The 27,757-nt window shown below is 36.7% G+C and overlaps 1 protein-coding gene and 1 long non-coding RNA gene across 2 annotated transcripts in view; both read right to left on the reverse strand.

The window, feature by feature from the left end:
* LOC123877760 (homeobox protein BarH-like 1b) overlaps positions 1–27,757 on the reverse strand; it is a 96,094-nt gene that overhangs the window by 14,757 nt on the left and 53,580 nt on the right. The window lies entirely within an intron of this gene.
* LOC123877764 lies at positions 1,903–16,012 on the reverse strand. The gene is made up of 3 exons (XR_006798677.1): positions 15,848–16,012; positions 6,363–6,366; positions 1,903–1,913 (listed from the first exon to the last, which is right to left on the reverse strand). It is a non-coding gene; the product is annotated as an uncharacterized LOC123877764 (long non-coding RNA).

The following is a 27,757-nucleotide window of genomic DNA, read 5'->3' on the forward strand; positions in this document are numbered from 1 at the left end:
GAAATAGGAAAAAACATACGACTGGCTGTATGGTGATATTAATGACTGTAATTCTTTACTTGTTATTCATAACTTCATAAGGCGGCTTCTCGCGTTAGGTATTATAATATATATAGGTCTTATAGCCACAGAAGGGCTGGCTCATTTTTTGCGCAACGGATCAGCCTGGCTGTCCAACGCGGAAATGCAGCCAGTATTCTTGGCACCATTCTACGCGGGCATGATTTGTATAGTAATTAGATAAGGCTAGCTTTAAGTTTTATTGTAATACTAGCTGATGCCCGCAGCTTCGCCCGCGTGGATTGGTCAGATCCCCTGCAGCATCAGGATTGAGGAGTTGGAATCCAATTTTTTTATGAAACAATGTCGCAAAGTTCCTCTATCGATTAAAAAAGAAATGACGCAAATCGGTTCAGAAATCTCGGAGATTTCGGTGTACATAGGTAGAAAAACACAACTCCCTTCTTGAAAGTCGGTTAAAAAAGTAGCCTATGTTACACCCTGGTCAATCCTCTACTTGTATAAGAAAATCCCGTTAAAATCGGTTCAGCCGTTCCGAAGATTAGCCTTTTCAAACAGACAGACAGACAGACAGACAGACAAAAATTTTAAAAACGTGTGATTCAGTTATGGTATCGTTCAAATAACCATATGACCTTAATATGTGGTAGTTATTTCGAAATTACAGACAGACACACCAATTTTATTTATTATATATTAGTATAGATTTTCATTAAAAAAAAAGGTCTTATAGCAAAAGTAAAGGGAAAAATCCGAAAACTGTGAATTTGTGGTTACGTCTCACAATAAAAATTAAAATGTGTTTCAATTTTCAAAGTAAGATAACTATACCAAGTGGGGTGTCATCTGAAAGCGCATTACCTGTAGGTAGATACATTCTAAAACAGATTTTTATTTATTTTTATCACATTATAAAGGCGAAAGTTTGTGTGTATGTGTAGTTTGTTACTCCTTCACGCAAAAACCACTAGACGGATTTAGCTGAAATTCGGAATGGAAATAGATAATATCGTAGATAAGCACATAGGCTACTTTTTATCCCGGAAAACCAAAGAGTTCCCACGGGATTTCGAAAAACCTAAACCCACGCAGATGAAGTCGCGGGCGTCAGCTAGTACATAATAGTTTTTGATTTACTCTGGAAATTTCGGGAAAAAAACCCCGAGTACGGAACACTCGGTGCGCGAGTCTGACTCGCACTTGGCCGGTTTTTTTGTACAAAACGCAAGATTATTTTGGAAATGACTTATATACTTACTTTAAGTAGTTAGTTGGAAGGTATTTTGATCGTTACAAGATAGTCTGTTTAAGCGGATACTTATCCCTAATTAAGAGGCAGAAACAGCAACATGGTCACGCGCCATTGCGGCCGTTCAGTCGTCTGTTCGCGCGACACTGACGCGCAATCGCCCGTGGCGGCAACCGACTCGTTCAGCTGCGACCATTTGGCTTTGTGACTGTTTTGATAATGCCGCTTATTATAATACCACTTTGTACTAAATATAGCTAAGTAATACGCAGATTAGTTTGGATTTTTGATGCCACCTTATTAAACAGTGGCCACTTAAAATATTATGTAATGAACCAGAATAATTTTAAAATTAAGTACTTTATATTTGCTCACCAAGACCTGGTAAGATGTGTTACGTAGCTCAATTAATGTAAGACCTACTTGAACACACATTCCAACGAATAAACCATTATTTATTTATTTATTTATCTAGGTAGGTATATACTTAGTGCGTGCAAATTCCAAAACAATTCCAACAATTCCAATCTGAACACGAGGCATTATGACTGTACATTGTACAAAAACATTCTCTCTTTTTTTTATAATAAAAAAGCGAGCAAACGAGCAGGCGGGTCACCTGATGTTAAGTGATTAACGCTGCCTATGAAAATTTGCAGTACCTACCAGAGGAACCGCCGATGTGTTGCCGGCCTTTCAGGAATTTGTTGGTCCGCCCCTTGAAACCCCATGTTGTAATCTAGTAGGAACACTGTAGAAGGGAGTTGATTCCACAGTTTGCATGTGCGTGGAAAAAAGGATCTGGCACAACAGGCGGTTGAAGTGCACCAGGTATTCAGGTGGTGGGGGTGAAATAGAGGGAATGAGAGGGTTCCCTCACATTCATAGATTGTGTATCCTAAGGCCTAAACTCTTCATGAAAGGAGATCCGTGCTCAGTAGTGAGTCAGCGATGAGTTGATGCGGTAGATTCATTTTTTTGCCTCATTCTTGTCTATACCTAGCTTTACAATGAACGACAGATTAAAAAGAAAATTGGCAGCGCCGAATTCGGTAGCCACAGATAAAAAATCATAATGACAGATAACCACATTCTCACGGGCCCTGTTCACACGGCAATACCTTCCAGATCCCAGCAGCTACCACCGTCATGGCCCGTTGAACGACACCTTAATATTGTTTGTTCCAACTATACAGGGTGCTCTAGCAAAACCGAAGGCAGGTAATAGTTCTGACGATTACTATAATAAGATACCACAAAAAAAAACGCGAAAAATAAATAAAAAATATTGTTTTTTTTTTAAGTTCTCAATGTATTGCAAATAAAACATTCGACTGATGCTAGAGGTCAACGAACGTTGCGTAAATAGGTGCCGCGAGGTCAAGACCGTGTCTCGGATATTTACATTGCGGCTTTGAATAATTCTAACATACTCAAATTAGACTACTCCAACTAGATTACTATTCTGCTAGATTACTCAAACTAAGGTAAATCGTTATTGGTATTGTATTGTGCTTAGGTAGTATAATAATAGCGCTAAGTTTTCACTAGCGTAATTACACCCTGTATTTGTAGGGCAATTGAAGAATTACATCACTATTTGCGGTCGGTTTTATAAACCGCACAATCTATTGGGAATTCGATTTACCGGCCAGTTTACGATTTTTTACCGATCTATCATCCCAACCTAGGGAAGGGTTTAAGCCGGCTCCACCACGCTGGCCAAGTGCGTATTAGCAGATTTCACACACCTTTGAAAACAATATGGAAAACTTTCAGACATGCAACTTTCCTTTACCTACCAACACAGCCTACCAATCACCATTAGGCGTGATATTTTCGATTGCTTAACAGGACTCTCTCCGTCACTCGTTTCATACAATCGTAGTTCCAATTTCATTTGAATATTAAGCAACCAAAGTCCATGAAATTTTGCAGACATATTCTAGAAACTAATATCTATGTCTGTGGTGTTTTGGATTTTTCTAAAAATATGTAGTTTTAAAATTACAGGGGCTCAAAGATTTGTATGAAAATTTTTAAGACCGCGTAACTTTGAAACCGAATATTTTAACAGAAATCCGGAAAACCACAGACATAGATATTAGTTTCTAGAATATGTCTGCATAATTTCATGGACTTTGGTTGCTTAATATTCTAATGAAATTGGAACTACGATTGTATGAAACGAGTGACGGAGAGAGCCCTGTTAAAACACATAAGTATCTAACTACTGACTTAGCTCAAAGCTCTAGAGTCTAGGCTATCACTGCTTTTGTTCAATTTATAATAACATATATATATAATAGTTAAAAAACTCTAAGGTTAGAAATGATTCTAATTCATGTTCATAAGTTTTGGTAAGTAGGTAAATTATTACTAGGTATGCTTTCAACATTTTTTTGAGAATCTATTTTTAGTTAACCAAACGAATAACGATTGATAAATACCTACCTAGTATTTACATATATTTAGTACGATACGGTTATTACAGAAATACTAGTGCGGATAACATAACAAGTAAAAACAAATTGATACCACAATTATCCAATTATTTAATTAAATAAAAATACAATTCTGGTTTACCAATAACCAAACTTCAATTTAATAAAAATTAACAGGGCTCTCTCTGTCACTTACTCCATACAATCGTAGTCCCAATTTCATTTGAATATTAAAAGCAATCAAAGTCCATGAAATTTTGCAGACATATTCTAGAAGCTAATATCTGTGCCTATGGTGTTTTAGATTTTTCTAAAAATATGTAGTTTTAAAATTACAGGGGCTCGAAGATTTGTATGTGAATTTTTAAGACCGCGTAACTTTGAAACCGAATATTTCAACGGAAATATGGAAAACCACTGGCATAGATATTAGTTCCCTTCTTTAGAACGTTTCTACAAAATTCCATTGAGTATGATGGGTTAGTATTTAAATGAGAGACGAAGTACGTTTGTATAGAGCGAGTGACTGAGAGGCCCCTCTTAATGTAAATCAATCATCGTTAAGGCAATTTCATTCGTTCACCATAATCTTTTTGATCGTGCCGCAAAACTGAGCATAGATGAAAGACAGGCCAAGAGTGTTTCAGAGCAGGCATAAATTAGGGTTCCGTATTCCATACTAGTTGCTGAAAACTATTTTGGAAGTCGGTGACGGATATCTTTATTCAGGAGCAAAGGGAACAATGCCTGTTAATTAATTCAAGGCACGGACTTTCCTTTACACACGTTTAAACAATCTATTGAAAGTATGCTCCTGAAAAAAAGCATATTACACAATCGGATGTAAATGATAAAAGAACGTATATTTATTTCGAAGCTCGCTCCAGCAATGTAATGGGACTGTAATTACTTTTATAGACGGCATAATATTTTACATTCAAATCTTTGAAAAGAGCAACCGCCGAATTTCTTGGTGGTCTTCTTGGTTGGAAAGGCATTCCAAACCAGTCGTACATGCATTTGACGATTCAAAAGTGCTAATATATATAATAATAATAGTCTAAAAAATATTTTATTACAACCATAGATAAATGTGAAACATGTAGAACTCTACACTTAATCTATGACACTATAACATAATAGGTATATCAAATTAATAAAATTTAATTAAAACTAAAATACTTTGACGAACATTGATATTATCAAATTGACATATTTTAATAAAATTATAACAAATAGGTCATTGTAAAGACTATAGATTGTAACGAGTAATTTGTAACAAGGAAACCAAGGTACTTAGTAGAATAAATGGCTTTTTTTTAATTTACAATACAAAGTTACCATTATTAAGTTACAATATAAAGTTTTCAATACCTATTCAACGAGGTATTAATCAAGAGAGTTAACCAGACTCATGACTGGATTCACCTAGTTTTTTTTTTTTTCAAAATTTAAATATGCTTTTGAGCGGTTAATAGTTTCATTTCAACAATAATGTAGGTACCTATCTTATAGTTTATACTTTATTTTTAAAATGATTAGCTAGTGGGCTGACGGATTGGGCGAAACTAAGGTTCCCTGTTTGGCTACGTAACCCTGAAAATAGCGGTAAAATTCAATAGTGGGCGCCAAAATGCTAGAACGTGTGTATTCCAAGATTCCGAACGCATAAATTATAGGCGCTTTGCAGTTTGCTAATGGAACACGGTGCATTCCACTCGAATTTTGAATTTGGAATGGTTCCTTGTGTTTTTGAAAAAGGAATGCTTCGTCGGTGTATAAAAAGGTTGCACGCGTGGAGTACGTCGGCAGTTAGTGCAAAGTCCTTGACAGCGTAACGACCGATGTTTATCGATACAGCTCTACAAAGTTGAGTTTGCCGACGACACTTTAAAAAAACCGGCCAAGTGCGAGTCAGACTCGCGCACTGAGGGTTCCGTACTCGGGTATTTTTCCGACACTGCACGATAAATCAAAAACTATTACGCATAAGAATAAATAAAAATCTGTATTAGAATTTAAAAGTAAAGCCCTATCATATGATACCCCACTAATTGGTATAGTTATCTTACTTTGAAAGTTGAAAATACTAATTATTTGTTCATAACATATTTGAATTATTTTTTTGTTGTAACCAGAAATACACGGTTATCGGATTTGTTCCTTTAGTTATGCTAAAAGACCTACCTACCTGCCAAATTTCATGATTCTAAGTCAACGGGAAGTACCCTATAGGTTTTCTTGACAGACACGACCGAAGGACAGACAGACAGACAGATAGACAACAAAGTGATCCTATAAATGACCCTTTTCTTCTTTGAGGTACAGGTACGGAACACTTAAAAACAAAGAAAGTCGCACTTCACTGGTTTTATTTGACATAGCCACTGAATAGCATTTATACTATGGATTTAGATAGATAGCCCTTCTGTAATATGTAGATTGTAGATGATGCAGATGAGAATTTCAAAACTTTTTCAATTCAATCTTTGAAAAGAGCAACCGCCGAGTTTCTTGCTGGTTCTTCTTGGTAGGAAAGGCATTCCGACCCAGTGATAGATTTTGACGATTCAAAAGTACCTACTTGTAAAAGTCTAATTGAATAAAAAAAAATTAAATTTGAATTTGTTTGTGTTGTAATTTTAAACAGTACTAGCGCCACTTTGAACTCGCACGCTCGCACGGTTAGGTGGACTAGCTATAATGAATAGTTTTCATCCAACCGTTTACCTCGGCTTGTTGTGTGCGAATTGTAATTATATGTAAACTGATACTTTACTCATCAACATATTTATTATACGTTTAAGGAGCTAGCTGATCGCTGACGTATGACGCGAAAATTATGGCTTTAAAAGTGCTTAGAAACTAGAAAATAATAGATAGATGAACCTCTAGTACCTAGTTAGTAAAGCATGACAATGTAACATGATACAGGTGCTTAGATATTTATCTACTTCGGTATTATATAGATCAAGGTGTTTTTTTTAGAGGTATAGAACTTCGAATTGAAATAAAACACAAGAAAATCGTTTTAATGTCCATCAATTTGGCTTTATTGGAAGGATAATTTTATGCCATTAACGTTTAAATATGATTTCGGGCATGTGGCCGCCGCGGCTGGCTCGAATAAGGCCAATTCTACAGGTCCAATTTTCAACCACTTTTTCGAGCATATGGGGCCGTATGTTGGCAATAACGCCACGAATGTTGGCTTCCAAGTCCCCTAACGTTTCTGGTTTGTTGGCGTAGACGAGCGACTTCACATATCCCCAAAGAAAATAATCCAATGGTGTCAAATCACACGATCTTGGTGGCCAATTGACAGGTCCATTCCGCGAAATTATGCGCTCATCGAATGTTTCCTTCAATAAATCGATTGTGACGTGCGCTGTGTGGCATGTAGCGCCGTCTTGTTGGAACCACAACTCATCCACATTCATGCCATCCAATTCGGGAACAAAATAGTCGGTTATCATGGCTCTATACCGGTCTCCATTAACGGTAACTGACTCTCCAGCATTATTTCGGAAGAAGTATGGCCCAATGACTCCACCAGCCCATAGAGCACACCAAACAGTCAGTTTTTGTGGATGTAATGGCGTCTCAAGGGTCTCATGTGGATTCTCTTCACTCCAAATGCGGCAATTTTGCTTGTTGACGTAGCCATTCAACCAAAAATGAGCCTCATCACTGAACAAAATTTTGCGATGAAAATCAGCATCGAGATCAATCTCATTTTCGGCCCATACACCAAAATCACGACGCATTGCATGGTCTCGCGGCTTTAATTCTTGCACAAGCTGGATCTTGTAAGGTCGCAAGCCAAGATCTTTGCGCAAAATCTTCCATAAAGTTGATGGACAAAGCTCCAATTGCTGTGCACGGTGGCGAATCGATTCATTCGGGTCCTCTTCAACACTTTGCTCTACAGCGGCAATTGTTTCTTCGGTGCGCACTGTTCGACGTCTCTGCGGATGCGTATTATCACATAGAGTAAACGTAGTGCGAAAACGATCCATGGTTAACCGAATTAATTGCTCTGATGGACGATTATGTCGACCATAAAATGGACGGAGCTTGCGGTAAACTTCGCGAACTGAACCATTATTTTCGAAATAAATTTGCACGATTTGCAAGCGTTGTTCTTTTGTCAACCTGTTCATGATGAAATGGCAAACCAAACTAAATATTAATCACTTGACAGCTGACAAAATGGCCGCCAGTTAAAAAAGTGATGCCAACTTAAAGTTCTATACCTCAATAAAAAACACCCCTTACCTAGTAAGGTAGGTATCTATGCTATAATCACTATCTGTCTGAGCGCACTTCACGCTGAAACTATTGAAAAGATTTGAATGCACCTTGGCATACCTGTTATGCAAACTGTGGAATCAACTCTCATCATTCGGTGTTCCCATTAGATTACAACATGGGGTTATTCAAGGGGCGTACCAAATAGGTAAGTAATTCCTGAAAGGCCGGCAACGCATCGGCGCGGCGCGGGCGGTAGGTAGGTACCTCTGGTTCTGCAAATATTCATGGGCGGATGATGGCGGCGGTAATCACTTACCATCAGGTAACCCGCCTGCTCGTTTGCTCGTTATTTTATTAATTAAAAAAAAAACCATCATAAATATAGTTAAGAAGCATATGCACCTATAGCCTATTTAAGTTAAAGACCATAAAATCCTGAAATTCATAGTAAAAATACAAATAAAACCTTTTTATCTCGATACAGGCGGAGTGTATTCGTTCGGGTACTTTGGATGCTTCAGTGGGGAAGATAATTTTTATGGTTCCGTACCTCAAAAGGAAAAAGGAACCCTTAAAGAAACACTTCATTGTCTGTCTGTCATGTCTGTCAATACCCGTCAAGGGAATCAAACCTATATTAGGTACCTACTTCCTGTTGCCTAGAATCGTGAAATTCGGCAGATAGCAATGTCTTAGGTATAACAGAAGTAGGTACGTACCTACCTACTTACCTTAAAGGAAAAAAACCGAAAACAGTGAATTTGTGGTTACATCAAAAAATGATTAAAATACTGTAAGGTTATTTTTAAAAAGTTGATTTGATTTGTCAAAAATAATATAAAATTATTAATTTAGCTGATGAAGGTAGTTTGGTAAAATCGATATTTGGCTCATTCGATGTCATACAATCTGTTACTAGGAGGCCGACAAGATTGAACTTGCATAAATACGGGTGTTTGAAGGTTTTAGTTCAGTCTCCTTCTGAGATTCGGAGCGATATCGCATATTTTCGGTATTTGGGTTGTGAACTGGATAATTAGATGTTGTGATAGCAATCACGCTCTAATTAAATTATTTATTTTGGCATTAGTTTGTTTAGATTAAAACTCTCGGATAACCTTGCACATTAAACTTGTGTTTTTTTTGTGTTGGTTTTGGAGAGGACATTCCAATAATTCGATAAAAATATTTAAATAATACCTGCTTTTCTGAGTGACGCCAATAATACCTACATACTTAATATTACCTATGTTCATGATTAAATACTTAATTTGCTTACTAAATTAGGTACATGTAGATGATGCTGATTAACTTGCATACAGTGTTGCATAATAAAGTGTTATATTATTGTAGGTGGCACGGAACCCTTCGTTTGCTAGTCCGACTCGCACTTGGCCGATAATTTTTTACCACCTCTTCACTCGAGGCAGCAGTCAAAACAAACCGTTTGAGCCCTCTTGTGAAGCCACTTCAATTTCATTTTTATTTTTATGCTTTATTTATTGTTTTTGGTTTTTTCGTTGGTTCTTAACAAGGGTAGGACACTTCATGTTTCATGTCCGTAAGATGAGCAGAACTAAACTAGAAATTGAACTATGTCTTACCGTTAAATTCAAAATATTTTTATTCAATTAGACTTTTACAAGTACTTTTGAATCGTCAAAAGCATCTACCACTGGTTCGGAATGCCTTTCCTACCGAAAAGAACCAGCAAGAAACTCGGCGGATGTTCTTTTCAAAGATTTGATATACAATATTATGCCATGTACCTGCCTAGGTACGTACCTACTCCTATTGATGGTCAGAATTGTTAGATTTGTCAGGTGGTGATAATTAATAACGTGAACTTAAAACTAAAGCTACGAGGGTTCCAAACGTGCCCATGTCTGAAAAGAGCCCACAAAGAAGATCTGGGAATAGCAAACTCAGCCATCAGCTCAATGAATAGGTACCAACCTATTTTTTTTTATCACCCATGCTTTTTATTATCACCAATTCGTCCTAGCACTATTAGAGCGAGTACATAGTGGCTATGACAGAGAGATAGACTTAGCGAAACTATAAGAGTTCCTTGTTCACTACGGAACCCTAAAATTCCACTCGAGCTAAGCCGGGACGGGTCAACTAGTGACTCATAATATTAGCGACGGATGCTTTCCAACATAAAGAACAATCCAATACATCAAAAAGCCGACAAAGAAGTCGCTTCAAACAATAAAAGGGCATTAATTTGAACGCCACATTAACTGAGATCTTTCAAAATTCCTCCAAATTAAATCCGCCCTAAATCACTCGCTACAACCAAAACGACACCATCAAAACGCCATAGCTCACTGCGCCTATAAATACGCCACCCTCCCATCTCCCATCTCCCATCCATATGTCTTTATTCCTAATAACAATTTAGGCAATTATGTGGGACTACCAAGTCTTGACGGTGAATGGTATAGTGACAACTTCTTAGACTATATTCTGGACGGATCCTATAATAACGGTCCTATATACTCATTTTAATAATTTTTAATCTATGTTTTTGACTAAGTATAAGTAACCATGTTTATATGGGTCCCTGACCTGCAATATTTTTTTTTTTTAATACTTGGTGACCGTTCATGATTGTACTAGAAGATTGATTAACACAGTAAACGTAAGCATTTGTTAAATACGAATGTATATAACCCTGTTGATCTTCGTACACGAATATCTACATGGTAACTCTATTCATCCACAAGGCATATAGGGGATAGCCACTTATTTTCCGGGGCGATTTATACCAAGCGATTAATTTTTCGACATATAATGCAGGTTTTTAAACCCTACGTCCAAACGCAAAAACATAACCGCCAAACATTATATCCTCCTGTACATAGCGAGGTAATAATTAATAAAATTATAGGAATGTCCTAGAATAATAATGTTCACATGGTAACCTTTATTTTTCTTTCTTTGTGTGTCGTGTTTTGTGTGGCAATAAAGAATTATTTATCTGTTTAAATCTGTCTATCTCTTCTCAATCAATCAATCGGTCTGCTTGCATCAACTACAGCTGGACATATGCCTTCCAAAGAGCGCGCCACCACGCAAGATCCTCCGCCTTTCTCATCCACCCACTTCCCGCTATCTTAAAGACCATTCAGAATGACCGATATAGCTAAACGAATAAGCCAGCTGAAGTGACAGTGGGCAAGCCACGTCTGCTGCAAAATTAATGGTCGCTGGGCCAGACGTGTTCGGGAGTGGAGACCGCGTATCAGCAAGCGCAGTGTGGGACGATCTCCAACCTGACGATCTATATCTTTTATGTTTGTGTAATTATAGGAATGTCCTAGAATAGTAATGTTGAAATGGTAACCCTACACACCCACAGGGCACCCAGGGGATGCCCGCATTATTGCCCACAGTGATTTATATGAAGCGCTACCGGATTCATTGTTCGACATATAGGTTTTTTGTCGGCAATAGACTCTAATTATAGGAAATTGGAATTAAAACGTGTCTGTAAAGTTATAAATTATTGGATTTCTACTAATTGAGAATGAACTTTCATATAATATGTAGTTAAGTACCTACCTGGTTTGTAATCCATAGGTAGGTACAAGATTAAAGTAACTTTCGACTGGTAAGTAGGTATCTTATCACAAATTAAAAAACCTGACTTATTGGCGAAACAGGCCTAGCTGTTTACTAAACAAAAGATTCTTCCAAAAAGAAGGTGGCACTCAATTCAGCGCGTATTTTTTGCCTGTAATATAATCAGTAAGTTTTCATGGAAAATTTGATCTACACTAAAGAGAAAAGTTGCAGACAAAAAATAACGGTGCATTCCAAAAACACGCAGACTAAGTACTCATCTGTTACACGTTTGTGTTTCAGTTCAAATAAAAGTCATTTACACCTATCGCATCCTCTTTATACGTTTACGAGGTAATTAGGTGAGTGTTTAAGCCGACATAAATACGTCGTCGCCCAATAATAGCGGATCAACAGATCGTATTGTGTGCGGTCCGCGTTATTGCTGCGTGGTGACAGATGAGTAAACTATTGATGCGGCGACAAAAAAAAAACCAAACATGGATGTAAACGCCAGAGGTACCCAGCCCTACCTACTATTATAGGGGTTCGAATTGATTACATCCTCCTTTTGTACAGTCGGTTGAGAAAGCACAGTGGCTGCATGCTTGATGGAAATACGTTTATAAAATTTTTAGATCGCCGTATTGATTGGTACTGCTCATTGCTCCATACATAATATTTGCGGCGTAAAGCAAATAGACGAAAAGAATCATCCAAACCTGCGCGACCAAAGCGACTCCGAGGCGGGAACGTCAGCCGCGCGGCGACAACCTCCTAACAGTAGCTACTTAATGGATAGTGCCATGCACACATAGTCGCGAAGGTGTGCACGTATAGGTTCACATAGTGGATACCCCCACATCCCTCGTTCACGACGCATAGGTGTGACCGTAGCTAAATATATGACAAGCTAGAGAGGTGTGCGTGTGATATAATTATTTCTCTTGTGCCTTTTTCAACGCTTCGTCGATAAAAATGTCACTGTCTTGAGTATTCTCGTACAGATTGTGTTTAGGCTGCAAAGTCGGATCACACTTGAAAACCAGCAGATGCATTCTAAAAAAATCTATATTTTACACCTCTTAATACATTTACAAGGTAATTTAGGTGAGCGTTTAAACAGGTATAAATACATCGTCGCTCAATAAAAGCAGATCAGATCGTGTGGTGTGCGGTCCGCGTTATTGTCGCGCGGTGACACACGACGAAAACTAAACGCCCCACTGACAGATTTATTGGCGACGAAAAAACACGTTTTTTTTTTTCAATCTTAGTGGATTATTTACTGAATAATGAACTCTAATTTATATTAAAATAGGGTTTAAAGTTAATCTGTGTTTTATAATGGGTTTTAATGAGGACATCAGTTGTCTATTTTGTAGGAGTCGGAGATGTACTTACTACTAGTACCTAATCATTGAATTAAATGTATGGAACGACTACCTATTCCGAACAAAAATGGCTAGATAGTTACTAGATGATGCCTGTGAATGAATGAATAAAATATGCTTTATACCATTTTGAAAGGAAGACATAGGTAAAATAAAAAAATTCGGCCTTTTCGCTTTGAAGCGATCTCTAGATACCTACTAGGCAACCGGTTGAGGAGGATTTAATGACTAGTTATTTGGTCCGCGTGGATTTAGGTTTCAAAAATCCCGTGGGAACTCTTTGATATTCCATATTTCAGTAGTCCACAAGATGGTGTAGTTATTTGTTACCTACTTTGAATTATGGTGTGACTGCGGTGATACCCAAAGGAGGGTTATTATGATTTGAAAAGAGCAGTTGCTGAGTTTCTTGCCGGCTGAAATTCCGAACGCGGCGGTAGAGTCGTAGAGCATCACATCACATCACACTATAATATTATAAATGCGAAAGTTTGTGTGTAGGTACCTATGTGTATGTGTGTGTGTGTGTGTACCTATGTTACTCCGTCACGCAAAAACTATGGACGAATTTGGCTGAACTTTGGAATGGACATAGATTATACCATGCATTAGCACATACTTAGGCTACTTTTATCAAAGAGTTCCCATGGGATTTTTAAAAAACCTACATCCACGCGAACGAAGTCGCCGGCATCAGCTAGTGAAATAAATAAATTTTGATTTTTGAAAACCTAGGGAAACAAACAAACCATTCAACGACTACCTGATCTGAGCTCCTCTTGAAGTTGTAATAAATTGCGATATAGATGTCTTGTCTTGTGGCAATGGCAAAATGTGTGCCGACTGCCGATGACAGATATAGTGTGAAATAAGGGGTGGCGTTATTTTTGACTTGTGTGGTCTTCCTTTTTTCAAACTAAAACTCAAGAAGGCATCTCTACCCGAGTGAACTAAAGTGATTTAACTCTCGATTTGATCCTTAAGTTAAGTCTTAAGTTAAGACTTCGACCTGAACCACTAGCTAGGCCATACTTATCGCTTTTTTCAAGATGTCCAGTTCAATTAATTTGGTTTAGCATTCTAAAATAATGTGCCATTACCAACCAAAAGCTTGACAAACCGCTTCAATGTAAATAGTAATGTGGTTAATACATTGTACCGGCCCGCCAGTCGTGCCGTAACGACATACATCTCAATTAGAGGCCGCGGAGACAAATGGGGCTACCCGAATTAGCTAACAGACTACTCCCTCGGTCGAGTAAAATATTGCCAGCTATTAGGTGAAAATATGGAGATTGATGGGATTCTCTGGTTTTTTAGGTGTACTTAGGTTATAGGTAAGTTTATTATTTTGTTTAAAAAGTAAGTAGGTATTGTGCACAGATATACCTAACTATGTACCTATAGTATAGTAGAGTCCCCTACCACACGCCGTTTAAAGTTTAATAAATTGTTAAAGTGTGTGATTTCTAATACTATACCGAAGAAAATATAAAAAAAATAGACTTTATACTTTGACGTAAGATTTTTACACCTTTATTACGTAGGTACCTGTTATTTCCCAAAGCCACTATGATCCAAACTTCATATCTACTTAAATAGTCGCTAATCGTTCCTCCCTGCCTGACAATGCGCAGAAAAAACTTTCAGCTTTTATAAAATAACAAAGGTCTGGCACGCGCTGGCTCCTAGTCCATAACCGTCTGATCTATTCTTAAACTCTTGGTTATACCGTTAATTATTTACCAAGTGATTTACAACCACGAAATCGTATGAATACAGACAAATCGGCGATCGGGAGGGCCGATAATCTGCACTCCGTCCCTCGGGCGGAGGACGGAGGACATAAATCCCGTCACGGGGTATAAATCTAAATCGCCGTTGACGTGTTGATTGTTGGCAGCGCCGCGCTATTGTTTCCCGCTGTTTTCCTAAGCCGCCGCTTTGTGACGGAAAATCGGCGCTATTTGTTTTACTTACACGTATCTCTATGGTAGAGGTAGAGCTTTACTTATCAACCTGTAGCGGTTGCCACATTCGCAAGAAGATGTCGCTTCTAAACCCAATGAATCAACAACGCTCGAAACACTAGATGGCAGCACGGGTAGCCTAATTGAAAACTCAAAATAGAACACGCAACTTTCAATCGCAATGACAGAGCGTTTACCAAATTGGACCATATATAGAAGTTTCAACGCATAACCGTCGGCCCAGCTGGCGCCACCGAGCACAACACCGCTCGGTTGGGAAATTTCCCTATTGGTACGGTCGAGCATACAGACACAGCTCCCGTACAAACCTACTTACACTCGAATTCCGTTGACCATTTTACTAATATTATCATCATTATTATCAACCGATAGACGTCCACAGCTGGACATAGGTCACTTGTAATGGTCGGGCCACATTAAGGTTAACGTCAATGTCCAACAACGCCATAAGGGTCCAGTTTAAGAAATTAGCTCTAGTATCGACTAATGTGTCAGAATTAGTTGATACTACAGCTAATTTCTTAACCTGGACCCTTTCAAGTAAAGATTTTTATATAAACCTGTGAGGATGATACTGCCATTGTCGCAATTGAAAATGCCATAAGCCTACGTTGTCGTATTAGTTAAAAAAATGCGAAATACCAAATTAAATTTGAATTTCGCGGGCAGGTCCGTCGCTTCCACCTTAAAGACCTCTTGTTGGAGGCGACTGCCGAACGTGTGACGTTATAGATGTTCTCGCTTCGTACTTAGTCGGTTTGGTACGACTTCATCCGCGTGGATTTAGGTTTTTGAAAATCCCGTGGGAGCTGTTTGGTTTTCCGGGATAAAAAGTAGCCTATGTCCGTCCCCGAAATATAAGCTAACTCTGTACCGAATATCGTCAGAATCCGTTTAACAATTGGGCCATGTAATGGTAGGTACAGTACCCGGCAGGAAATATTGCACATCGAACTTTAGAAAGAGATAGCGGTTGCGTAGAGCGTTGTCTCTGTCTTTACGACCGACAAAACGTTACATAAGTATGAGTGACAAGGATAATGCTTCACGCAGCAGAAATCTCTTTCTAAAGTTCGATGTGCAATATTTTCTGCCCGGTACTTTAGGCCGGGAAAAGGACTGACAGACAGACAGAAACTTTCGCATTTATAATATAAGTATGGATTTTTTGAGCTTGAAGAAAAGTCATCGAACGCAGTGAGTGTTGCCATGATAACATAATATTATATGGAGCTTAGAGATGGTCGCTAACTATGGGCCTCACAATAAAGCTCACAGCTACTCAGCGGGCGATGGAGAGAGTTGTGCTAGAAGTTTCCCTATACCTAATAAGTATGATCAAAGTTGGTGTCCCAAAGTGTTAGAATGGCAACTCCTCACCAGAAAACGCAGTGAACCCCCCACAAGGTGGACAGACGATACCTATTAAATAGAAGGTCTAGAAAAGACTGGGCAGTTCGCGTTGCCAACGTGTTCTGAGGTTTCTGGGATAAACTAAGGAAAACTAAATTAGACCTAAGTACCTACCTATAAGTCCTATATTCGCGATTCAAGTGAACTGTTTGTGTTATTTTAGCCTGGCTTATTATTCTTAGCGCAAAGGCTGTCCAGCACGGGAATGCAGCCAGTATTCTTGGGACTATTCCACTCGGGCATGATTTGTACAGTTATCAGATAAGGCTAGCTTTAAGTTTTGTTGTAGTTAGGGAAAAAAAACTGTTTGTGTTGTTTCCCTAGTTTGTCTAGCAACCGTCAAAACTACTCTACCAAGTGTTTGTCTATGGATAAAGGAGTGAGTGGAGTGTAAAATTGGATCAATTGTCCTCGCCACTGCAGCCAGGTCCCAGTTATGACGAGGGGCGTGTCCGACCCCCGTCTCATTTGTCGAACCATTTGCCTCGCGGAATGCGGTGTCATCAGAGGCGAACGGAGCGTGAAATGGAAAACGCCCCGCAGTGACAACCCCGCTCCACCCCCCCTCCACCCCCGGGGTCTAACACACCCCGTCGCTAACGAATTCCTCAGTGAGTTTGGAACCGTTTAAATTCTATGATATGTTCAAATGGGTGCAACGGTTTTAGTGTTGGCTGTAATTGAATTTTGTAAGTTTAACAAAAGAGCGCAGAACCAGCGAGATACCCACTCCATACATACAACAACATAGTTACAAATATCCATTCTTCTAAATACTATATAAGTACTTATTAGGGTTCCGTACCCAAGAGGTAAAAACGGAGCCCTATTAACGTCACTCTGCTGCCTGTCTGTCCGTCTGTCTGTCTGTCCGCGTGTCACAGGTCTCTAGCTCGCAGACTAAATAAGTTACCTACAAACCTGAAATTTTGGTATTCCGTGTAGAACGTTGATCCAAAACCAAATATTGAATCAAAAAAATTAAATTATTTTTCAGGGGGACTTCCATAAGTAGATAAAGGAGCCGAAAATATTTTTTTTTGTTTAGAGGTCATTGAGTAGAGTACCTCTATAGATACGAATACACTTATTTTTTACTTTTTTATTTTTAAAAATAAGGAAATTGGCGTCAAAATTGTCAGTTTTAGACCATTTTTGTGACGGGGGCTATATAAAAACTAACTAGTTAGGAATGTTAGGAATATGAAATTTCGGTACACCTATTATGTACCATATTAAACTGCATTTGCCACTAGGTAGGACCTAGTACCTTAGTGTACTAGTAGGTACCTATGGTTGTACGTCATTCACCCAGTTTTAGGCTAGCTAAAATTTGACAGATGTCGATTCATTATCAAAATTGAGAGTTTTCTCCTCACTAGACCACGAGCGAGACCTAAAGCAAAAATCCGTAACGAAATGCAGAAATAGGTCTGTCACTCGGTACAATTGTTGCCGCCACTTTTTATTGTCTGTACAAGTGTCCACCTTGCGATGCCACTGTACTGATAAAAAATTAGCCAAGAGCGCGTAAAATTCGCCTAAGGGTTCCGTAGGAATGGTAGTAAGATAATTTCTTGCATGCTTATCAAGTTGTGTTTTGTTTCCCTATCACTGTACTTACCTACTTAGATTGCTACAAGGATTTGAATAAAAATATCATATTCTTTATTATTAACCCCCGACCCAAAAAGAGGGGTGCTATAAGTTTGACGTGTGTATCTGTGTATCTGTCTGTGGCACCGTAGCGCCTAAACTAATGAACCGATTTTAATTTATATTTTTTTTGTTTGAAAGGTGGCTTGATCGAGAGTGTTCTTAGCTATAATCCAAGAAAATCGGTTCAGCCGTTTGAAAGTTATCAGCTCTTTTCTAGTTACTGTAACCTTCACTTGTCGGGGGTGTTATAAATTTTTAATTTACACTTGTTTATTTTAACGAGTTAGTTTCACGATTAGCGCCGTTTTATTCGTATACGGTAACTTCTTACGGAACCCTAAATATGCAATTTATTTATTTATTTATTTATTTATTTATTGTATTTACAATATTCTAAAACTATTTACATTGAATTCTTAGCGCCCTGAAGTCTTGGCGACTTGTCTGGGCGCTGCACATTCCTCTATAAATTAACTGTATGATATACGGGTAAGACTACTCAGTACACTCAATACAAAATTATGTCGGTATAAGATAATATTATATTATGTTATAATTGTCCACCTGAGCGATTATACTCGTGCCCCTGTTTATAGTCTGTTCCGAGAACTCGATTACCGGTAAGTACCTACCTTACTACATATCGATTCCATTTTTTTGGTTACGTATAATAGGTACTTAGGTACCTAAGTACCATGTCTAGTTATCTACATTGTTATGAATTATTATTATTATAATAATGTTTTAGCTTTGGCCTTAGGGTTAAGAGCTTAATGTCTTATTAAGTTATTATGTTTAATGCATGTTTACTACACGAATGCCCAAAAAAAGGAATATTTTCAAGGTTTGTGTGTCTGTCACCTAGGTAGGTATGTAGCTATAGTAGGTACCTAACTATGTGAGTTGGGTTTTTCCACCACAACTTCTAAATGCCTGGACATAGTGACACTGGCTATAATTTTTTTTTAAGTCAGTAAGTATGGCAGATACTTGTTTGAGGTTTTTAAGTGGGGGTCTCTCCGTCACTCGCTTCATACAAACGTAGTTCCAATTTCATTTGAATATTAAGCAACCAAAGTCCATGAAAGCAGACATATTCTAGAAACTAATATCTATGTCTGTGGTTTTCCAGATTTCTGTTAAAATATTCGGTTTCAAAGTTACGCGGTCTTAAATATTTACATACAATCCTTTGAGCCCCTGTAATTTTAAAACTACATATTTTTAGAAAAATCTAAAACACCACATACCTACACAGATATTAGTTTCTAGCATATGTCTGCAAAATTTCATGGACTTTGGTTGCTTAATATTCAAATGAAATTGGAACTACGATTGTATGAAGCTAGTGACGAAGAGAGCCCTGTTAAGTTAGAATGTGAAAGTAAAATAAGTCTAATAGCTAGATGGATAAGTAGCTACGTGGCTCTTTCAAAATCAATGGCAGCTATAGGTACCTATATTCCGTCCACATCGGTACCTACTTAACAGCCAAAAAGCTGTCAGATTTTGAAGCACGCTCGAAAGTAGGTACTTAGGTGTCAAGATAGGTGTAAGTACCTAAACTACCTCTAACTACTTAAAATGAATCGCAGCAAAACTATAGCGTTACAAATTTGACAAAAAACTAAATTGTCAAGTCGCGTTCCATTTTCAAATGTAATCCACCTGCGCTGCGTTTCTGATGCGCCCTGGCGGGATTCGAATCGATTCCGCTGCATCGGTATTATAATCGATACCTACAGACATTACTATAAACTATCGTGTAGAGACAAAAACACATCGAGTTTCTGTGACAAAGTGTGGCGGATTAATCGATTTAATTCGAAACATTCCATTTAAATGTATCGCTCTTTTCGATTCAACTGCCTATAATTAAGTATGTCATTCTTGCATCGGCATTATAATCGATACCTACAGACATTACTATAAACTATAATGTAGAGACAAAAACAAATCAAGTTTCTGTGACAAATTGGGGCGAATTAATCGATTTATTTCGAAACATTCCATTTAAATGTACCTATTGCTCTTTTCGATTCAACTGCCTTTTTGTCATTCATGCATCGGCATTATAATCGATACCTGCAGACATTACTAATTTACTATCGTACCTATAACTAGAGACAAAAACACATGGAGCTTCTGTGACAAAGTGGGGCGGATTAATCGATTTAATTCGAAACATTCCATTGTTCAAATGTTGCTCTTTTCGATTCAATTAACAGATTTGTCAACGGGAGCAACAACAGAAAGACAGTCAGACAGACAGATAACGAAGTAATAGGTAGAAGGATTCCTTTTTTCCTTTTGAGGTACCTACGGAACCATTAAATCGTCAATTAAGCGTCTATCATGTTAAAATATTATAAATAGGTAGGTATAAGGTCATGCGGGGCTATTCCGCCTAAAAAAAGTGACGTGTATAATTCAAATCTTTGCTATTTCACTAAAGAAAGCAATAACAACAAATGAGTAAGTGCATCATAAAAATCATTTATCTGTTAATGATTACACTGTATTACTTTTGTAGAAAATCAATGCCTATATGTAACAACCAGGAATTTTTATTTGAATTCTGGAAAACGGCGGAATAGCCCCGCTGCGGGGCTTTTCCGACTTTTGATTGTGTCTCTGCCATCTATGATTCTATTTAGGTAATACTTAGTGGTACATAAGAATCACAGCGGAATACATACTATTCTAAGTTTTAATATAAGGTAGGAGGTTTCAAATTCCTTTAAAATCTTTTTTTGTAAATTATGGGGCTATTACGCCGCGCCTCCATACATGCTAGTGATGTGCCGAATAACTCGATAAATTTTAATCAGTTTCAAATTATTGAATTAAAGTTTTATCTTACTTTAACGGCTGATAGTAGGAGTTTTAACACCAAGTACTCTTGTAGCAATAGTCAGTGTATTAAAAAAGCGGTGTTAATTGTTTGTAGGATAGTAAAAAAAAAACAAAATTAGATAGGTTACGTAAAAATTAATATATTTATTATTAAATATCTAATGAGGCAAATCAAGTAGTCTTCAGAACTTATATCGCTGTACCGCTTAAAACAGGGTAACATAAATAGTAACTAAATTACTAAACAGTCTTAATTTTATAGTTTCTATCTTAAATTACGTAGTCTTTAAAACAATATTCTGAATTTAAATTTAATATTCTTAATAACGAAATAACACTATACCTTTTATGAGACATGAAGTAATGAACAAACATCTTTTGAGGTAACTAACAGCCATGTCATAGTGATTTTCGTATATTTGTTGAGCATAAGTACTTACTTAAATTTTACCAACTTAAGACATAAAAAACCTAATTAAATTTTAAGTTCAAGGCGAACTAAAAGGGTCAGGTCGGGCAGAGGTGTTTAGTTCACCTTAATAAGAGAACATAGGTTAGTAAGTAGGTATCTAAGATTGCAGTAAGTAAACAAGATAAAGTTCAAAAACTAAAACCCGACTAAATACTTACTATTCTTATTTTTGTAATTTTTTGCATAATAACGGATTCGTTAAACTAGAAAAATAATTTGAATAATTTTTTTAGTTTTTTTAAATACGTAATTTATTGCTCTCATACTTTTGAATGTCATATCCACCATATTGAACACGTCGTAACGTCATATAGATAAAAAAACACTCAAGATGCGCTAAGACAATGCTAACGACTCTCACTTTTTTTTTCTTGTCATACTTTTGAATGTCATATCCGTCATATTGAATTCGTCATGACATCATATAGATATGGACCATCGGGCCGCTAAGACAAAGCTAATGACACCACATTTATCAAAATCGAATCAGTAGTTGCAGAAAAAATCGTGGTCTAATAAACCGAAAATGTCTAACTCTAATACGGGTAATACCCTTCTTTTAGTCGGGTAAAAAAATATGTAAAGGAGTAGGTAGGTAGTCTAATAAAATTAATCTGACTCACTTTATTTCGCTAATACATTACAGTGCTCCCCAAATAAGTAAAAAAAAATACATTATATTTTATAAATTTTAGAAAATGCAATATTTAATAACTGTAAATCAGATTGTATGAGCCCCATATAAACATTCATCATTATTTTATCGACACTAGCACATCACTGACTATTTTTAATACCGTACTAAAATGGTGGGGCTATTATGTCATATCATTTTTGTTGGAATAGCCCCCATCTTAGAATTTGAGGGGTTATTATGTCGCATCAAATATCTCCGTAAAAACAAAGCGCAAAATAAAACTGAATAGCACAAAATAATTTCCTGTTTCTTAAATTGTCCCTTAACCATAGAAACCATAGAAAATGATAAATTTTACTCACTTTTGATACCAAATCCGTGGAGCTTAATTTTCACTACACTTGTCAAAAATGGCGTCCTAAACAAACATGACTGTCGGCCAAACAGTTAACGCTTTAGCAGCGCCATCTAAATGTCAATTTTAGAAAAAGAGTTTTCGCTATCCGTTCATAGATGCCACTAGTGATAAATCATTAAAGTATAAAAGTTACAGGCAAAAGTTGGAATAACCCCGCCGACGGAATAGCCCCGCATCACCTTAGCTCATACTGTACGATATTTACATTTTAAATGAATAAATAAGCTCTTCATTTAATTATAGCTATTTATCATACTACATCATAGTATCAAGGGGCCATGTAATGGTTGTGTAAAAATTGGCGAAGCTTTGAAAAGCCGTGGGGAAAACATTGATATAAATAACTGCCAAAGATACACTGTTAGATACTGAGCATAAAAATGTAAACTACGATTGTATGTTTTGTGAAAGACTAATTTAACGGAGCTTGTCGCCTCCATAATCCAAACATTGCTTACATTATATGTGTCGATTCAAATAACCCCACCCGATAGACACCCACTCTTATATTCTCTTCTTGACTATTGTTTTGTATCTGCTTGCTGATTCATCTCAAAAACTGTAACTCTTGGATATAATTGGAGAGATATTAAGACGAAGAGAAATATTACCCAACTTGTAACTGGCTTTATATTTTTAAAGACTGTTCCTGGTTAATTATAATTATCAAGAAAATTGGAAATTACTTAAATGAAACAAAATGGATAGCTACTTTATACCGTGTTCAGTCGTCCTTTTTCCATACACTTTGAGGTCGAAGACTGTTTTAAGTAGTTAGGTATATCACACTAATCACACTTTACACTAAAATATCATGAAGGTGAAAGTTTTTGTGTGTATGTGTGTATGTTTGGCACTTTTTCACGTAAAAACTACGGGACGGATTTAACTGAAATTTGGAGTGGAGATAGATTTTATCCTGGATTAACACATAGCATAGGCTATTTTTTTATTTGGGAAAATAAACGAGTTCCCACGGGATTTTCTAAAAAGTCATCAGCTAGTACCTATCTTATATTTTGTATAGCAATGGAAGAAAAATTAATATTCTTTTATCTTATCTTCAGTTTTTACTACGCGCCACTGCCTCTCCGCTAATCGGCAAGATCTGCCAGTTTATGAGTGCTTAAATTGTATATTTTGCCAGCTTGTAAACTACCTACCTATTTTATAAAGGAAACATTTCATTAAAATCTACCTAACCTAACCTAAGCCTATCTCATTAACTTTGCATGTACCGTAGGAAAATTTACATAATATTAGCATTTATTATACCTAAGTGAAATTACAGAAAAGAATAGAATAGAATAGATTTTTATTCAAATAAACTTTTACAAGTGCTTTACTATTGGTCGAAATCTTGAAGTGTGATAGGTAAAAACACACCAACCTTTCAATTCTACTGGACAATATGAATAACATAATAACATCTCATCGTAAAACAAGTGTAGGTACCTAAATTAAAAATTTATAACACCCCCGACAAGTGAAGGTTACAGTAACTAGGATAGAGCTGAACTTACAAACAGCTGAACCGATTTTCTTGGATTATAGCTAAGAACTATCTCGATCAAGCTATCTTTCAAACAAAAAAATTAAATTAAAATCGGTTCATTAGTTTAGGAGCTATGATGCCACAGACAGATACACACGTCAAACTTATAACACCCCTCTTTTTGGGTCGGGAGTTAAAAATGTTTCTGCATATAAAGAATCTTGAATCTTGAAAATTTAGTTTACACATTTTGTACATCTGTAAACTAAATTGAAAGGTCTATGTCTTGCGCTTTTCTTTCCTGCAAGGAACATTTTGAAAGCGATAACTATCGATTTAGACCAATGACTATATAGAAGTCATTGATTTAGACATAAGTATCACTTTAGTTTAGTTTATAGATTGTTACTACAAAAAAATTAGCATTATCTTTTGAAAACATTCAGCTATATCGCTACGTATTAAATTGTTTTAAGAATTAGCCACACTGTCCATTTCTCTTACTTTTCAATGGTTTGTTAAGACTTATTCAGTTTGATAAATCGAGAATGCTTTGCTCGCTTTCTATACTTCCTTTGTCCTCAAAATCCATTGAAAATACTCCGCTTTCTTCGATTTTCATTTCTCATACCCTGATCAAATCTCAATGTTCGAAACGTGCCAGAGTTAATAGGTAGCTGGTATGCCATTACATTAGATACAACGAAGGTTTGATTTACTTTCCCCCACTTTACTTTCTCAGATAAACCTTAATGTTAGATATGTTAATCGTAAACCAAAAACTTTTATACTGGAAACTTATAAAAATAACACCTCATATTATAATACTGTTATAAGAATGTGCCGCTCCTATAATAATATAACAGATTTAGACATAGATATTTTTGATCATAGATTTAATAACTTTGTTAGAAAAGTAGTTAAGATAATTAAGTAAAATAATAGAATATTGGTGCTCACATTGTTATTTCATCGAATTCTTAGGTTATTATTTAGATCGAGTATCAAGTGTTTTACATTAAAACTTTATTAATATTAAGTAATAACTAAGCGTGCCTTAAAAACCATGGTCATGTTGTGCGACCATATAGGATTGCAATAAGGTCAAAATGTAGCAATTTAAGAATTAGGTTAAAGTTATTATTGTAATCTGTTTTGGTCGTCAATAAATAAATAAATAAATAAACTTGCATCCAAAGTAATTAATCTCAAAGGACCGTCTTGATGGCAAAACGCCAGAGATATGCTGATGGAAGTTAAATACGGACTGAGATTCGCTTTATAGATAACTTAGTGCATTCGATTTAGCTACAGTATCCTAAATGGATGCAACATTACAGTAAGTATATTAAAACGTTAAACTAAGAGATAAGTAGGTATTCTAATTCAATAATAATTGATATTGTTTTAGACATTAGAAATTATTAAATTATTGATAAGTATCTATAAATTATTAGTTATCTAAGTATGTTAGAAATAGAAATCTATCATTATTTATCTGCGCTTAGAGAAGGATAGAGTCGAACTAATACCTATTATAAAAGCAATATACAGTAGTGCAGTGTTTTTAAATGGATGCAACATTACAGTAAGTAGGTTTTCTAAATTCAATTGATACACCTATTAGAAATCTTATGTATTCCTAATAATTATAAGTAAATATATCTGAGACAGAAATCTATCAATATTTCTTTGTAGGCTAGTCAAACATTGATTTAGGTATCGATCTATGTATATAAGACTAGCTTTTGCCCGCGACTCCATCTGCGTGGACTACACACATTTCAACCCCCTAAATTACCCCTTAGGGCTAGAATTTTCAATTATCCTTACTTAGCAGATACCTGCATCATTATAGCTATCTACATGCTCAGCTCGATCCGTCCAGTAGTTTGAGCCGTGCGTTGATAGATCAATCAGTTAGGTTCGCCTTTTATATAGGTAGGTACCTATTTAGATTTAGATTAGAATAGAATAGATTTTTTATTCAAGTAGACTTTTAGAAGTGCTTTTGAATCGTCAAAATAATTTACCACTGGTTCGGAATGCCGTTCCTACCTAGAAGAACCAGCAAGAAACTCGACGGTTGCTCTTTTCAATTTTTCAAAGAAACTATCTACCTAGATATCTCCCTATCTACTTGCTTAATGGGTATTGCTGAGTCACCTAAGTAGGTACCTACTTTAGAATTTTTTAAGTGGTATTTTAATGGTTAGGAATTATTATTGAAGCTTTACAAATAATATGTATGTGTAAAGAAGTAGAACATTGAATTGGTTATATAGTCAAGTCAAGTAATTTCTTCCATAGTAATTAGCGGCTCTCAAAACTCACAAACAGTCATAAATAGTGTGCAGGTGGTATGATGCGACTTGATCACCCCACTCGCCACCACGTGCCAGTGAAGCCAATACAATCACACATGCCATTTATTGCACCAATATTGCAAGCTAAATAAAAAACCGGCCAAGTGCGAGTCAGACTCGTGCACCGAGGGTTCCGTACCTACTCGAGTATTTTTTCCGATATATTACAAGATAAATCAAAATCATATTATTCATAAAATAAATTAAAATCTGTTGTAGAATGTACAGCCCTTTCATAAAATACCCCATTTGGTGATCTTAATTTGAAAATTTGAACATTTTTTTTTTAATATGATGTAACCACTGATTCACGGTTTTCGGATAATAAAATTATTCCTTTCCTTTACAATACTTGCTATAAGACCTACCTACCTGCCAAACATGATTCTAAGTCAACGGGAAGTACTCTATAGGTTTTCTTGACAGACACGACAGGCGGGCAAACGGGCATATAGACAGACAGACATCAAAGTGATCCTATAAGGGTTCCGTTTTTCCTTTTGGGGTACGGAACCCTAAAAACCAGCGAGTGCGAGTACCCTAAAGTGCGAGTCAGGCTTGCACTCCGTTCACTGAGGTAGCGCATTAGCCCGTACAAGGGTGATAGAACTGAGCAAGCCAGAATTAATTTTCTGTAAAAAAACTAAATCAAATTCGGATCATTCGTTTAGGAGCTACGATGCGACAGACACACAGATACACACATAAAACTTATAACACCCCTCTTTTTGGGTCGGGGGTTAAAAAACGGTTGGCAGCCCTACGCTACACTGAAGTAGGTACTTATTCAAATTTGAACAGTGACTGTTTTATGAGCGTTTTACCACCTGCTTGCCGATTTGCTTTACGGTTTTTCTATTTAAATTAATAATTCCTAACCTACAGTCGGTTGGTGAGGTGAATTAATTACACACAAGTTAATGGCGCGGCTACATGAATGTGAATAGAGCCGGATGTATTAAAAGTTTCAACTTTTAATACTATTTTTACACGTTAACTTACCTACCTAATAAAGAAAATTTTGTTGATGTGCCTACGCTTCTACGTTGATTCGGCAAGTGAGTAAAACTATTTCAACGTTTAAAATATCGTGAGTGATTTCCATTATATATCTATGCTAATAAATAAAATTGAAGTGTCGTGTCTGTTTGGACGGGCTAATCTTCGGAATGGCTAAATCTATTTTGACAGGGCTTTCACAGACAAGTAGGTACTTAGAGGATTAACCAAGGAGTAACACAGGCTACTTTTTTAACCGACCTTGAAAAATGGAGGAGTTGTGTTTTTCTACCTATGTACACTGATATCTCTGAGATTTCTGAACCGATTTGCGTTTTTTTTAAATCGGTTAGGGAACTTTGCGACATTGTTCCATAAAAAATTTGGATTCCAACTCCTCAATCCTGATGCTGCAGGGGATCTGACCAATCCACGCGAGCGAAGCTGCGGGCATCATCTAGTTATAAGTATAAATTGTTACGGCTATACTCACGTATTTAGTCTTATTATTTAGATGTA

Source organism: Maniola jurtina, chromosome 24 (genome assembly GCF_905333055.1).
Source record: "Maniola jurtina chromosome 24, ilManJurt1.1, whole genome shotgun sequence".
Classification (NCBI taxonomy): domain Eukaryota; kingdom Metazoa; phylum Arthropoda; class Insecta; order Lepidoptera; family Nymphalidae; genus Maniola; species Maniola jurtina.